The 17185-nt window shown below is 35.6% G+C and overlaps 1 protein-coding gene across 3 annotated transcripts in view; it reads right to left on the bottom strand.

Annotated features, from left to right (window-relative positions):
- Positions 1-17185, bottom strand: part of CAMKMT (calmodulin-lysine N-methyltransferase) — a 407707-nt gene that overhangs the window by 206594 nt on the left and 183928 nt on the right. The window lies entirely within an intron of this gene.

The following is a 17185-nucleotide window of genomic DNA, read 5'->3' as shown; positions in this document are numbered from 1 at the left end:
GAATAAAATGTCCAGAAATAGACCAAGTATATATAAAAATTAGTATGTAAAAAAAGGTGACACATCAAATCACTGAGATAAAGGTGGACTTTTTAGTAAATAGTGCTGGGGTAACTGGAGAGTCATTTGGAAAAAAGATAAAATTAGAAACATATTTTGCATCATACATAAGAACAAACTTCAAATGGATCAGAGATTTAAATGTAAAAAATTATACCATGTAAGTAGTATAAGAAAACATGGGTAAATTCCTCTATAATCCGATAGTAGGGAAAGACTAACTATGACTCAAAATCCAGATGTAATACAAGAAAACATTTGTAAATCTGACTGCATAAAAGTTAACGAAAATTAAACTTTTGCATGGCAAAAAAAAAAAAAAGAAACACAAACACTATAAGCAAAATCAATTGGTAGAAACATCTGTAACATATATCAAAGATAAAAGATTCTTAAAAATTGAGGGGAGGAAAGATCTAAAATCACACTTACATTCGATAGATAGATATCTCTTAAACATATGAAAATATGTTCAACTTAACTCATAATAAAATAAATACAAATTAAAACTACACTGAGATAGCATTTCTCACCTATCGGATGGGCAACAATTAAAAGGCTTGACCAAACATCTGGTGGCAAGGCTGAGGGGAAGCAGGCACTCACATACTGCTGGTGGGAATGGAGGCTGGACCGACCCTTATAGAAGGGAATTTGGCAATACATAATAAAACTACATTTGCATTTACTTTTTCACCCAGCTGTCCTACCTCTCAGAATTCACCCTAAAGAAATATCTGAATGATGCAAAAATACATATGCACAAGTTTATTTACTGCAGCGTGTTTTGTTAAGTTCAAAATATTTGAAACAATCTAAATGTCTATACACAATAGAGTGGTTAAATAAACCATGATATATCAATGCAATGGAGTAATACGTAGCTATAAAAAAAAGAATGAGGATGATCTGTATGAACTGATACAATGATTTCTAGGATATATTGTTGAGTGAAAAAAGCAAAGTTCAGTAGTATATATAGAAAGGTATCTCTTATGTAAGAAAGAAGATAAAATAAGAAAATAAATATACCATTTTTCTTTTGGCAAAAGAAATATAGAAAGGATAAATCAGAGACTAAGGAGATAAATTACCTAGAGGAGGTGTGTGGGGATGGAGTGGAAGAGTGGTGGAGGGCAGAGAGCAGAATGATACTTTTGAGTATTCCTTTTTGTAAACTTTCAACTTCTGTATCCATGGTAATACTTTATGTATTAAAAAAATAAAATACCACAAAACCAACAAGGATGAGGGGAAAACCTTAAAATGCAACACAAATAAAAACAAGTGAACATTAACTGTATTTCAACTAAATAACTGCACTGAAGGTGGCAGCAGTTGCGGGGGTGGTAATGGAGGGACTAATTTTTGAACACAATTATTTTTTTATTTTTATTTTTTAAATTGAGGTAGTTTATTTTTTTAATTTTTATTTTTATTGGCTGTGTTGGGTCTTCGTCTCTGTGTGAGGGTTTTCTCTAGTTGCGGCGAGCGGGGGCCAATCCTCATCGCGGTGCGCGGGCCTCTCACTGTCGCGGCCTCTCTTGTTGCGGAGCACAGGCTCCAGACGCGCAGGCTCAGTAGGTGTGGCGCACGGGCCTAGTTGCTCTGCAGCATGTGGGATCTTCCCAGACCAGGGCTCGAACCCGTGTCCCCTGCATTGGCAGGCAGATTCTCAACCACTGCGTCACCAGGGAAGCCCATGAACACAATTATTTTGACTTCATACCTCAGTCTAAAGACAAAAAGAACTATAAACAAATATTGAACTCTAGTAAATAGGTTTGGTTTTTGCAGTGTTTATGGGTGAGCAATGCTCAAACTATTTTCTATATACTCTAGGATTCAGCAAATGAATAAATATATCGAGGATAACGAGAGCCGAGTTTTTCAATGATAAAGGAGAAAGTTACAAATATGGAAAGGCAAAAAGCAGTAATGAGCACGGTGGTGTTGGAATGGGATGCAGACATCAGTATGAGTTGATATATATAAATATGAATTTTTTTTTAGCTTTGTCCCCACGAGGGCCTAAAAGCATTAACATCCCAGGAACAATAAGCACACCTAGAACCCATATCTGGGTTTCTAAATAACATTTTCCACTAAAAAAACCCAGTGTTCTTTAGAGGACTGGTTGATTCCATGACTGGGGCAGGGAAAGCATAAAATGAGCCTAAAATACCTTGTTGTATCAGAAAGTTAAAAAGTGTACTAAAAGTGATAGGGCCATGCCAAAACGACAAAGGGGCTTGAAGTCCCAGCTTGAAGGGGCTCCCACTGACCAAATCTGACTGGGACAATTTGAGCATCAGAATAAATAATGAAAGCAAAAGATTTTAATCCATTGAATAAGATAAGAATCCATGAGTCCATACTAAAATGCATGCATACATTCATACATACATACATACATACATACATACATGGGAGAGGGGAAATGGGAAACTCTTCCTAACAACAGAATGTCAACCAATAAATGTAGAAGGAATGTTTTGGATAGTAATTTATTCAGACATGATTCATCAATGTATGCTAAAATTAATGGGTGAAAGTTTGATGGGGAACAGTATTTTCAAATAGTCTCAAAGTATCTCTCCACAATTACCCATTAATTATGAAAGAAAAATAGCAACTGCACAGTAGAAAACATGGAAGATATCACCTTATACAATGATCAGAGTCAACATCACCAGTAATGGGACAAACCAATATGATGCCCTGATAGACATCATCACTTCTGTGATATGCCTGCCAAAAGTTATAACCTGAATCTGATCCTAAGGAAACAGAAGACAAACCCAGATTACAGGACATTTAACAAAATAACTGGCCTTTTTTTACTGTTCAAAAATGTCAAGGTCAAATGAGATAAAGAGAGGCTGAGGAACTGTTCTGGATTAAAGGAGACTAAATACACATGACAAGTAAATGCATGATCATGAATTGGATACTGTGTAGGAAAAATAGCTAAAAGAAAATCATTGAGATAATTGATGAAATCAAGTATGGATTATGGGTTAGATAATAGTTTTGTATCAATGTTAAATTTCCTGACCTTGGTAACTGTACTATGGTTATGTAGGAGAATATTCTTCTCCTTAGAAAATTCACAGTGAAGTACTTAAGGGTAAAGGGATACCAAGTCTGCAATTTTCTCACAAGTTAGATAGATGATATATAAAGATAAATAGATAGGCAGATATTAAATATAGATATTAAAAGATAAGCTATAGAGAGAGGTATTACATATATATTTATTTATATAAAGATTATATGTAAATATACAAAGAAAGAGAGAATGTTAAAGTGAACAGGGAAAAATATAAATAATTGGTATTTCCAAGTAAAGGACACAGGAGTTCAAGTAAAGGGTATGAGATTTTTCTGTAAGTGTGAAGCTAAAAAATTGTTAAAGTGTGTGTTGTATAAATATAGAATTTGTGTATGTGTATGTGTGGGGGACATGTGTGTGTGTAAAAACATGGCCAACATAGTTCTTCCCTGGGGAGGGTATCACAGACAATGATCATTTCCCAGTGAGAAACTCAGGGTCAGTTAGAAGATAACTTTGAAGGAGAAACCAATCTATCCCTTCGGAAAGGAAAGCCATCAGAATACACTGGTCTCCTTAGTGTAAAATAAAAAATAAAAGGAAAGAAAAGGATGCAAACGAGAACACAAGAGAATAGATGTACCACAGACAGAATCAATCACCCATGTGAAGTCTCTCTGAAAACCAGTTATCAGTAAGAGAAGAAAATATTCGTAGAAATCTAAGATGGCAGAATAAAGAGTAATCATAAGTCCTGCTTTGCCCAGGACATCCCGATTTATGCCTGTGGTCCTGGCATGTTATTAATGGGGCCCCAAAGTGTTTTTTTTTTTCAATTAATTAATTTTTTTACAGTAGGTCCTTGTTGGTTATCTATTTTAAATATGGGAGTGTGTACATGTCAATCCCAAACTCCCAATCTATCCCTCCCCCCAACCCTTCCTCCCTGGTAGGTGTTCAAGTTTGGATGATAAAATATATGATCATTCCACAGACAATGAACTATACGTCTTTCATTTTTGTAATAGTTTTTATTTTATTTCTTCTTCCTCTTTCCTGAGCTTTTTGCAACTCATGTTTCATTTTCTTCAGTTGAATCATTATATCCGCTCTGATTTCTTATTTCTCTAATCCTGGTCTTACTTTACAGAAGCAAATACTTCATTAAGTTTTTTTGGTTTTGTTCCCTCCCTTCCTTCCTTCCTTCCATCTATCCTTCCTTCCTCCCTCTCTCCCTTCCTTCTTTCCTTCTTCTGTCTTTCTTTTTTGCTTATTTTTATTTATTTATGTCTTAAATTCATGACTAATTATTGTTCTTGCCTCTACTCTACTTCAACACTTCTCTGGTGTTTATTTGCCACTTGTTTTTTTCTGTTTCTTTCCTTCATTTTCCTTGTTTTCTGTGTTGATCCTGCTTACTCTTTTTTTTTTTTTAATTATTACTCATTGTTGAGCAAGGTGAATTTCCCCAAGGCCAGCTATTTGCGGGAGGTTCAAGCTGGGGAGAGCCAGAGCCACGGTGCAGGCTATTAGGCTATTAGGATCTCTAATAGGACATAAGATGGAATAAATTCTCTCAGTCCTTCCTTCCCCTGAGCCAAATGAAGTTAGCACTCCAGGGCTGTTCATGATATAGTATCTCTTTCCTCAATCCCACCTTCCCAAAAATCTGCTTCCTACAACATGCTTCACTCCATCCTGCTTCTCCAGACTTCATGCCAAAAATTTTCAGGAAAGCTCCTAATATCAGCCTATGCATCCATTCCCTTATTTTAAAAATGAGATTATTGGATTTGTCCCTCAGAGTAAAGGTGGAGGTAACTGCTATCTTTAATGTAAAGATGGTAGATACCATCATCTTTACTCTGCCATTTAAAAACTGTATTTCTAACACACAAATGTGATCTGTCACCCTGCTAAAAAAATCTTCAGTGGCATGCAATTACTTTCAGGATAAAAGTCAGATACTTAAACATGATCTTACAAAGTCCTCATAAATTTTTTCACCTTCTACACTTCTCTTTTCTGTATCCCCAGTCGATATGCCTTAATAGTGGTGCCTTCCCTGGCTCCCACAGAAAAATAAATTTGCCCCCTTTTGTGTTCCCATTGGAAAGTATGCATCCTATTATACCTATTATGCTTTGTCACTATTTATTTGCATGCCAGGTTTCTCCAATATACGTTAAGCTCCATGAGGGCAAGCAAATTGTCATATTCATCTCATGTACCAAATACAGAACCTGATATGTAGTAGGAACTCAATAATGTTTGTGGCACAAGTCTAAGTGTATTCCAAGTGCTACAGCACGCAAGCAGATATACAAACTTTTAGATTTCTGGATTACTTCCAACCCATGGTTCCTATTTTAGTAACTATTTTCTTTTCCTGCATAACAGGTTTACTTTGCTTTTGAATTCATATGCCTGTGTATCTGTCAACATAATCTATATGTGGTAATATTAATAATCGTGATTTTTTTTAGACATTTGTACATTGTAACTTTGATCAATAAAACATCTTATTGTTCCAACATATTGACACTTCAAAAGCAAACAGCTAGCCTCTCTCTATGCTGTAAGTACTATTTTTTAGCGACTAATTGATTAAGATATTGATAAAAAATGAACTAGTCGGCAAGAAGCCATATTTAGAAAATGCATGTACATACATACATACTACACATAGAAGTGCAGGAAAGCACTACAAAGAATAGAATCAAGAGTTTTAATTCTGAATTACTATGATATAACATTTGTTTTAAATTAGTTGAATAGTCTCTAAAAATATCCTTTCCTGCCTTTTATTTTCTCATGCTTAAACTCTTGCAGAAGATGCCTTATAATGATGATATAGCACCACAAAAAATGCATAAATTATGGTCTTCTACAGTGTACTCAAAAATATTTGGCTTACTTTTCTTAAAGGGAACCTGTATGTAACAGAAAATACAAGGATATTCTCATGATATTAAAGGTTTATCAAAACTGCCATGACATAGACAAATTTCAAATAAAATAGATACCTATACGTACCAAGGAGATTTGTGGTATTACTATTTATTTTATATTAAATAGATATATCAATATATGATGTTAAAAAACAATAACCATAAACTAGGTTAAGGAAAAAGGAAAAAGGGATATATGACTGGAACCAAAACACTTGCTCCTGTGACTAATAATGCTATGGCCTCTGATAAACTATGAATATGTCAGTTGTCTTTTTCATTCAAATGAAATTTTGTCATCTACATCTGCACAGCAGTTGTGGGCTGTCAGCTAGGACATTTAAAGAACCTTAAAACAGCTGGGGGCTTCCCTGGCACAGTGGTTAAGAAGCTGCCTGCCAATGCAGGGGACATGGGTTCGAGCCCTGATCCGGGAAGATCCCACATGCTGCAGAGCAACTAAACCCATGAGCCACAACTACTGAGCCTGCGCTCTAGAGCCCACAAGCCACAACTACTGAAGCCCATGTGCCTAGAGCCCGTGCTCCGCAACAGAAGCTACCACACCACAACAAAGAGTAGCCCCCGCTCGCTGCAGCTAGAGAAAGCCCGGGCACAGCAACGAAGACCCAACGCAGCCAAAAATAAATAAACAAATTTTTAAAAATTTTAAAAAAATCAGCTGGATTATACAAAGAAATTCTTTATAACATGGTTGTGCAGTCTCAAATTATACCATAGTATATTAAACGAGGCAATTTTTAAATGGAAAACAATATAAAATATTGTGTAAGTAGAGCCATATATTTTTAGTATTTGAACTCCATGTAACCCTGGTGTACTGGACCCAGTATTTAAAAGGAGACCAGTTGAGAATTGGGTTTAATTCTTAATCTTAAAAACAGAATGGAACAAAAACTATTAAAATTCCTTGGAATAATCTTTACAAGAAAATGTTTATTAACTACCTAACAGTACAATCCAGAGAAGGAAGAACTGATCCTCAGTTTATCTTGTGACTAGAAAATGAGATTTTTATAAGCTATAAATTATAAAAAAATCAGTCTCTGTTCTTTATACAAATATATATTAGTATAAAGAACATATATTATATATAACATATATACATTAACATATATAGTTACATATATTATAACATATTATATATGCAATATATATATATACATGTATCAGGCCTCCAACAAGTTCATATGCACAATGGGGAATGTCTTTGTCATCTCTTGTTCTAAGGCCATCACACTATAAAATTATTAACAATAATTTTTAAAAAGAACCTACACCTGGAAATATTGTGTCATTGTCAGAGGTTAACAAATACTTTCTACACGTTAAAATTTCAGAAAGATTTTTAAAATAAGAATTTAAATGACTTCTTAAAACACATCAGAAGCAAAGCTAAGAGAATTCAGCACCACCAAACCAGCTCTACAACAAATGCTAAAGGAACTTCTCTAAGTGGGAAACACAAGAGAAAAAAAGGACCTACAAAAACAAACCCAAAACAATTAAGAAAATGGTAATAGGAACATACACATCGATAATTACCTTAAACGTGAATGGATTAAATGCTCCAACCAAAAGACACATGCTTGCTGAATGTATACAAAAACAAGACCCATATATACGCTGTCTACAAGAGACCCACTTCAGACCTAGGGACACATTCATACTGAAAGTGAGGGGATGGGAAAAGATATTCCATGCAAATGGAAATCAAAAGAAAGCTGGAGTAGCTATACTCATATCAGACAAAATAGACTTTAAAATAAAGAATGTTACAAGAGACAAGGAAGGACACTACATAATGATCAAGGGATCAATCCAAGAAGAAGATATAACAATTATAAATATATATGCACCCAACATAGGAGCACCTCAATACATAAGGCAACTGCTAACAGCTCTAAAAGAGGAAATCGACAGTAACACAATAAGAGTGGGGGACTTTAACACCTCAGTTGCACCAATGGACAGATCATCCAAACAGAAAATTGATAAGGAAACAGAAACTTTAAATGACACAATAGACCAGATAGATTTAATTGATATTTATAGGACATTCCATCCAAAACAGCAGATTACACTTTCTTCTCAAGTGCACATGGAACATTCTCCAGGATAGATCACATCGTGGGTCACAAATCAAGCCACAGTAAATTTAAGAAAATTGAAATCATATCAAGCATCTTTTCTGACCACAACGCTATGAGATTAGAAATCAGTTACAGGGAAAAAAACGTAAAAAAGACAAACACATGGAGGCTAAACAATACGTTACTAAATAACCAAGAGATCACTGAAGAAATCAAAGAGGAAATCAAAAAATACCTAGAAATAAATGACAATGAAAACACGACGATCCAAAACCTATGGGATGCAGCAAAAGCAGTTCTAAGAGGGAAGTTTATTGCTATATAAGTTAGAGAAGAGCTAACATCCATCCTTCTCAAACTCTTCCAAAAAATTGCAGAGGAAGGAGCACTCCCAAACTCATTCTATGAGGCCACCATCACCCTGATACCAAAACCAGACAAAGATGCCACAAAAAACGAAAATTACAGACCAATATCACTGATGAATATAGATGCAAAAATCCTCAACAAAATACTAGCAAACAGAATCCAACAACACTTTAAAAGGATCATACACCATGATCTAGTGGGATTTATCCCAGGGATGCAAGGATTCTTCCATATATGCAAATCAATCAATGTGATACACCATATTAACAAACTGAAGAATAAAATCCATATGATCATCTCGATAGATGCAGAAAAAGCTTTTGACAAAATTCAACACCCATTTATGATAAAAACTCTCCAGAAAGTGGGCATAGAGGGAACCTACCTCAACATAATAAAGGCCATATACGACAAACCCACAGCAAACATCATTCTCAATGGTGAAAAACTGAAAGCATTTCCTCTAAGATCAGGAACAAGACAAGGATGTCCACTCTCACCACTATTATTCAACATAGTTTTCGAAGTCTTAGCCACGGCAATCAGAGAAGAAAAAGAAACAAAAGGAATACAAACTGGAAAAGAAGAAGTGAAACTGTCACTGTTTGCAGATGACATGATACTATACATAGAGAATCCTAAAGATGCCACCAGAAAACTACTAGAGCTAATCAATGAATTTGGTAAAGTTGCAGGATACAAAATTAATGCACAGAAATCTCTTGCATTCCTATACACTAATGATGAAAAATCTGAAAGAGAAATTAAGGAAACACTCCCATTTACCACTGCAACAAAAAGGATAAAATACCTAGGAATAAACCTACCTGGGAGACAAAAGACCTGTATGCAGAAAACTATAAGACACTGTTGAAAGAAATTAAAAATGATACCAACAGATGGAGAGATATACCATGTTCTTATATTGGAAGAATCAATATTGTGAAAATGACTATACTACCCAAAGCAATCTACAGATTCAATGCAATCCCTATCAAATTACCAATGGCATTTTTTTTACAGAACTAGAACAAAAAATCTTAAAATTTGTATGGAGACACAAAAGACCCCGAATAGCCAAAGCAGTCTTTTTTTTTTTTTTTTTTAATTTTATTTTATTTATTTTGTTATACAGTCAAAGCAGTCTTGCTGGAAAAAAACGGAGCTGGAGGAATCAGACTCCCTGACTTCAGACTATACTACAAAGCTACAGTAATCAAGACAATATGGTACTGGCACAATAACAGAAACACAGATCAACGGAACAGGAGAGAAAGCCCAGAGATAAACCCACACACCTATGGTCAACTGATCTATGACAAAGGAGGCATGGATATACAATGGAGAAAAGACAGTCTCTTCAATAAGTGGTGCTGGGAAAACTGGACAGCTACATGTAAAAGAATGAAATTAGTACACTCCCTAACACCATACACAAAAATAAACTCAAAATGGATTAGAGACTTAAATGTAAGACCAGACACTATAAAGCTCTTAGAGGAAAACATAGGAAGAACACTCTTTGACATAAATCACAGCAGGATCTTTTTTGATCCACCTCCTAGAGTAAGGGAAATAAAAACAAAAATAAACAAATGGGACCTAATGAAACTTCAAAGCTTTTGCACAGTAAAGGAAACTACAAACAAGACGAAAAGACAACCCTCAGAATGGGAGAAAATATTTGCAAACGAACCAATGGACAAAGGATTAATCTCCAAAATATATAAACAGCTCATGCAGCTCAATATTAAAAAAACAAACAACCCAATCAAAAAATGGGCAGAAGACCTAAATAGACATTTCCCCAAAGAGGACATACAGATGGCCAAGAAGCACATGAAAAGCTGCTCAACATCACTAATTATTAGAGAAATGCAAATCAAAACTACAATGAGTTATGACCTCACACCAGTTAGAATGGGCATCATCAGAAAATCTACAAACAACAAATGCTGGAGAGGGTGTGGAGAAAAGGGAACCCTCTTGCACTGTTGGTGGGAATGTAAATTGATACAGCCACTATGGAGAACAGTATGAAGGTTCCTTAAAAAACTAAAAATAGAATTACCATATGACCTAGCAATCCCACTACTGGGCATATACCCTGAGAAAAACATAATTCAAAAATGAACATGCACCCCAATGTTCGTTGCAGCACTGTTTAAAATAGCCGGGTCATGGAAGCAACCTAAATGCCCACTGACAGGCGAATGGATAAGGAAGATGTGGTACATATATACAATGGAATATTACTCAGCCATAAAAAGGAACAAAATTGGGTCATTTGTAGAGACGTGGATGAATCTAGAGACTGTCATACAGAGTGAATTAAGTCAGAAAGAGAAAAACAAATATTGCGTATTAATGCATATATGTGGAACCTAGAAAAATGGTACAGATGAACCGGTTTACAGGGCAGAAGTTGAGACACAGATGTAGAGAACAAACGTATGGACACCAAGGGGGGAAAGCAGTGGCTGGTGTGGGTGGTGGTGTGATGAACTGGGAGATTGGGATTGACATGTATACACTGATGTGTATAAAATAGATGACTAATAAGAACCTGCTGTATAAAAAAATCAATAAAATAAAATTCAAAAATTCAAAAAAAAGAAAGAAAACCACATCAGATACCATTCTCTTTCCTTTTCTCTAATATATAAGACAGGAGCATTGGGGAGGAACATCACCCATGACCATCAAAAACACTACATCATTCATCAAGTGAAATGTGTCTTGCTTTAAAAGTAATAGTGATATTGCATGTGTTTTGGCCCTTTAAGAAACGTAAAAGTATTCAGTTGGAGAAAATGCATTGACTGAACATTGACAAAGTCCAGTGCTGTTAGAATCATTCACATCAAATGCATCATCAGGGATTTTCCAGATAAAATGTCAACAATGTAGCTAATCTTTTTGGTTAAACAATGCTTTTAGAAGTGCCTTAAGAGCTAAAATGAATATCCAGAAATTCTTTCAAATGCTATAAGGCCATTAGTAGACTAACACATTGGTCAATAATTTAATTCAATATTTTTAAATCATCTCAAAGTCACATAGTGGTAGATTTTTTTGTTTTCAAAGCATCACACTTGTTATTGATACGCTATGTAACAGATAATACATCCTGAATTTTTCTTTGTTTATTAACAAGCCCTTGTAATTAACTTGCTTTTAAATCATAAGTATGATACTATTTTAATTTCCTTCACATTCTCTACCCTATCATTTGAAATCACATTAAGCTGACTCTTAGAAGGCCACCTGGTGTAATACTATGACATTGAAGTGAGCTGTTCTGGTGTGCAGGAAACACTGACAGTCTTCTATGCTAAAATCCATTTCTCTAACTGATGACAGAACTAGGGGAAATTAATTTTTGCTCTTCATAAATACCTGACAGGTTTAATGTAAATGTTTTGAAAAAGACCTCAGCATATGCTGCACATACATTATATATGCAGCACTGCACTGGAACACTGTATTTGAAACCCATTCAATTTCTAGATCACTATCGCTGAAACTGTTGAAATTTCTCAAATTACTCACAGATTGCAATTTTCTCCATATACATGTAAATAACAACAGAAGTCCCCATGAAACCTTTCAGTCACTGGAAAAATCAGCAATTTGACACTTAGGACAAATTTCTTTTATAGAAATACTATGAAAATGCAGGTAAACCTGACAAATCACTGAGTGTTAGCCTGGCTCCCCTCCTGTGGTCAGAGCCAAGGAACTTATTCGAAGGAGGCTGTGTTCATGTTCAAGGTCCAGAAGGGCTGCTACAGAATGGCTCTCACCTTAGAAACAATCCTAGCCCAAAGCAGATGACTTGGACCTCTTTTATAAAGGTGAATATGTAATCATTCCTTAGGATGCCATACATAGTCCCAGCGATACACACAAACACATTCGAGTAAGTATATATGCATAATAAAGGCCCTGTGCAGGTTCAATCCACTTTATGTATTAGATATATTCCTGGAAAAGTCCTGTGTAGCTACACAGGGAAGCTTTTTTATTTATTAAATTCTATGGGTGAAAATCATTTGAAACAGAATCACCCTAAACTGATCCAATTTTTAAATTTTATGGTCATTTTCAAGTTTGAGTATCAAATAGAATAATAACTGCCATGGATTGAAACACATCAGATAGGTTAAAAAGCTACGAGTTCATATTGATACTAAAAATACAAACCAAATATAACCTCCTTGGTCTCCTTTAGAGCATGCTAGGGAACTGATTCATTATTCTGAAAAAGGGTAGATAAAGGGAAAGAAATCAAGCATTTAAGCTGCCTTTCCTATAAGAACTGTACTATAGGTTATCAATAAGAGAAAGTTTCTCTTTATGGAAGTATTCCAGCTAATAAGTGAAGAAAGATAAAGGCATCAGAATATCACCACTTTGGGACTTCCCTGGTGGTCCAGTGGTTAAGAATCCACCTTCCAATGCAGGGGACGCAGGTTCGATCCCTGGTCGGGGAACTAAGAGCCCACATGCCGTGTGGCAACTAAGCCCACGCGCTGCAACTACTGAGCCTGCACACCACAACTAGGAAGCTGCATGCCGCAACTACAGAGCCCATGTGCTATGGAGCCCATGCACCATAACTAGAGAGCCCGAGCGCCACAACTACTGAGCCCACGAGCCTGCATGCCACAACTAGAGAGAAGCCCGCACACCGCAACGAAAGATCCTGTGTGCCGCAACTAAGACCCGACACAGGCAAAAATAAATAAATAAATATTCAAAAAAAAAAAAAAAAAAAAAGAATATCACCACTTTGCAAACCCCTAATGACATAATGGCCACTAATATCACAAAACAGAGACAACCAGATACTTGGTTGAAATGAAAATGCAGAATACCACCAATGGAATATTCTTGCCAAAAAAATGAACCTGAATCAGATCAAGTTTTTTAAGCTAACTACCAGTGTACAGGAGAAAAATATATTAGACAATACCGCAGAGGTGTAATGAGCAAACCCTGAATGTGAAAAACAACAAGAAGAACCACCATTTTCTCTAACAAATAAGACTCAAGGGAGAGGGGGAAACAACAGAGAGGAAACCATAGATTAAAACCATAGATTAAAATGCAGTGGGTGGATGTTGTTTGGATCCCAATTCAAACAAACTGACAGCTTTTTTTTTTTTTTTAAAGTTGATACATTCAGGGAAATTTGAACAATGACTAGATATTTGATGACATTAAGGAATTACTGGTAATTTTTAAGGTATGATAATGGCATTGTGTTAATTTTTTTTCTGAAAGTCTGTATCTTTTAAAATACATACTGAAATATGTATGGATGAAATGAATGATGTCTGAGAGAGCTGGGGGGAGGGTGGCAACGCATAGAAGGATAGATGAAAAGAGGTTGACCATGTATTGATAACAAGGGAACAGGCAGCTATACGAGGATTCAATATAGTACATGTTGTGCTCCCTACCATTGTGTATTTTTGAAAGTTTCTCTCTATTATAGCGTATTTTAAAAATTAATTGATTTATTTATTTATTTTTGGCTGCTTTGGGTCTTCATTGCTGTGTGCGGCTTTCTCTAGTTACTGGCGAGTGGTGGCTACTCTTCGTTTCGGTGCGCAGGCTTCTCACTGTGGTGGCTTCTCTTGTTGCAGAGCACGGGCTCTAGGCACGCAGGCTTCAGTAGCTGTGGCACGCAGGCTTCAGCAGTTGTGGCACGCGGGCTCAGTGGTTGTGGCTCACGGGCTCTAGCGCACAGGCTCAGTAGTTCTGGCGCATGGGCTTAGCTGCTCCGTGGCATGTGGCATCTTTCTGGACCAGGGCTCGAACCCGTGTTCCCTGCGTTGGCAGGAGGATTCTTAACCACTGCGCCACCAGGGAAGTCCCTGTAGTATATTTTTGAAATTTTCTATTATAAAAAAAGTTTTTTTATTACTGATAAAATAAGAATTAAGGAAATACTATTTTCTTGTTAAATTCTAAAATTTATTGCCTGGCTCACTGTAAATCAGGACATGACCATTTGTTCTAAGGAGAGGGGAACTACAAAAGAAAAGAAGAAAATGCTTATATCTATGACAGTTAATAAGAAAATAAAGAATGAATTCAGCTAAACAACAAGGACCTACTGTATAGCACAGGGAACTATATTCAATACCTTATAATAACCTATAATGGAAAAGAGTCTGAAAAAGAATATATATGTGTATATACACAAACACACACACACGTACAACTGAATCACTTTGCTGTCCACCTGAAACTAACACAACATTGTACATCAACTATACTTCAATTAAAAAAAAAAAGAATAAACCTAGCTGAAGAGACTGAGAATTCCTACTAGATCGTTCCCAATTGGTTGGTTGGACTAAATTATCTCTAAATCCCTTTCCATCATGAATTTCTGTAATTCTACAGTTTTAAAAAGAACTATAAGGGATAAATAGGTGAAACACAGAGGATTTTTAGGGCAGTGAAACCAGTCTGTATGATACTATAATGGTGGATAAATATGTCGTTATACATTTGTCCAAACCCAAAGAATGTACAACACCAGGAGTGAACACCAATGTAAACTATGGACTTTGGGTGACAACATGTTGTGGAGCTTCACTGATTACCATAAGTGTACCACTCTACTGCAGGAGGCTGAGAGTGGGGAGGCTGTGCATATGTGGGGGAAGGGGGAAGATGAGAAATCTCTGTACGTTTGTTCAACTTTGCAGTGAACCTGAAACTACTTTAAAAGATAGTCTATTTAAAACAAAAGAAAAAACTTTACAAAACACTCATGAACATGCTGTACAAAATCAGAATACTGCTGCTTCCTAAAGCTCTATAAGTGTCTCCAAGTGGAAACAATCTTAAAGTATTTCAGGACATTAAAAAAGATTTGGGGTAATGGCCTACGGATGGGGACTTGGGAGGAAATGGAGAGTAACTGCTAATGGGTGGAGGGTTTCTTTTGGGGTGACGAAAATGTTCTAAAACTGGTTGTGGTGATGGTTATAAAACTCTGTGACCATACTAAAACCCACTGAATTATACACTTTAAAGGGGTAAATTATATGGTATGTGAATTATACCTTAATAAAGGTCTTATTAAAAAAACAAGTTTGGGGCCTTTTATACCTATATATAGAAAAAAAAATAGAATATTACCTATGAATATCCTTAGCATTATACATTTTCTAATGTAGTAGCTATTAATTTTGTAAGATTATTTACATTTATATTCAATTTACTGGGACAGAATTCCAGTCTGAAATCTTGGAAAAGACACATACCGCTTAAGACAACAGGTTTGGGATCTGACAGACCCAGGTTTGAACTCTAGCTCTGCTAATCATTAGCTGCTGACCTCAAACAATGAATTATTCTCTTTCAGCCTCAGTTTCTCACCTATAAAATAAGTACAATGATTCCCACCTAATAAAATTATGATAAGGGTTGCATGACATAGGATGGTGTAAAGCACATAACACTCAAAAAATAGAAATGATTATAATCTTTCCTGTGAAAATGTGCAGTGAAATTTTCAAAAGGAAGGAATACTTTTTCAGTATTTAAGACAATTTTTCTAATGGTTGCAGTTGGATGTTAGTCATCAAGAAGCTAAATATGGACAGTTTTAATAACAGCAATCTAATTTAGTATATATTTGTATCATCTAGCCTGAAATGTTTTATAAATGTCTAAAAATATTTCTAGTACTACTGCTACTTCTATTACTATAACTACTACTATTTGCTGAATATCTTAATCTCACTTATTTTCATATAAAATAAAAGGTTTTAAATGAATAGTTAATGAAAATAATGCAAAGGGATGTTTAACAAGCTAAATTGGTTATTTTATTACGATACTTTGCACTCATGCAGTCTCTTAAACTATTTAAAGTAAAAAAAAAAAAGGATCTTAGGAGGCATGATGTCTATTGTTTAGAAGAAAAACAGAAAAAGAAAATCATTCATTCATTTAGCAATTCCACAAATAATTGCTTAATTCCAAGCATGATGCCAGACCCAAGCGGATTCATGATGAATTTTGCCCACCAGGAGCTCCCAGTCTATTGTCATACACAGGTCAGTAAACAAATAATTCCAACAGAATGATATAAGTGCTAACAGAGGGATATACAAAGCTTTCTAGAGCATAAAGTAAGGCTTAGCAAACTGCAAAAGTAAGGAATCCTCAGTACCTTGGAGCATCACTGATTAGGTGAAGGACAGAACTCTCAAGCTCTGGTGTTTAGTTTATTTATTTACCAGATATGTACAGGTACTGAGGATACAGAAGTAAACAAGGTAGACCTAAGGTTCCCCAAGGAGCTTCCAGTCTAACAAGGGAAGTAGACAATGTAAACAATTACATTAATGTTTAAAGTGTTAGACTAGGGCAGGTAATGGGTGTTAACAGGAGTGCATGGCAGAAGAATCTCAAGGCAGTTAAGTTTGCATTGACATTTTTTTTTTTAAAGGAATATAAAACTATTTATTGACCACTGTTCACCAGTATTTACAATAAAGTAAACAATATACAGTTGAATAACATTCTGATTACTACAAAGTTATTGTTTTTCCTGGCTTCTGCTGAACCAGTAACCCAAAATACTGAGAAGATTGAGCCTACAT

The sequence above is a fragment of the Eschrichtius robustus genome, chromosome 15, assembly GCF_028021215.1.
Source record: "Eschrichtius robustus isolate mEscRob2 chromosome 15, mEscRob2.pri, whole genome shotgun sequence".
Taxonomy (NCBI): Eukaryota; Metazoa; Chordata; class Mammalia; order Artiodactyla; family Eschrichtiidae; genus Eschrichtius; species Eschrichtius robustus.
The sequence above is the reverse complement of the archived record's forward strand: the minus strand, read 5'-3'. Positions and strand labels throughout refer to the sequence as shown.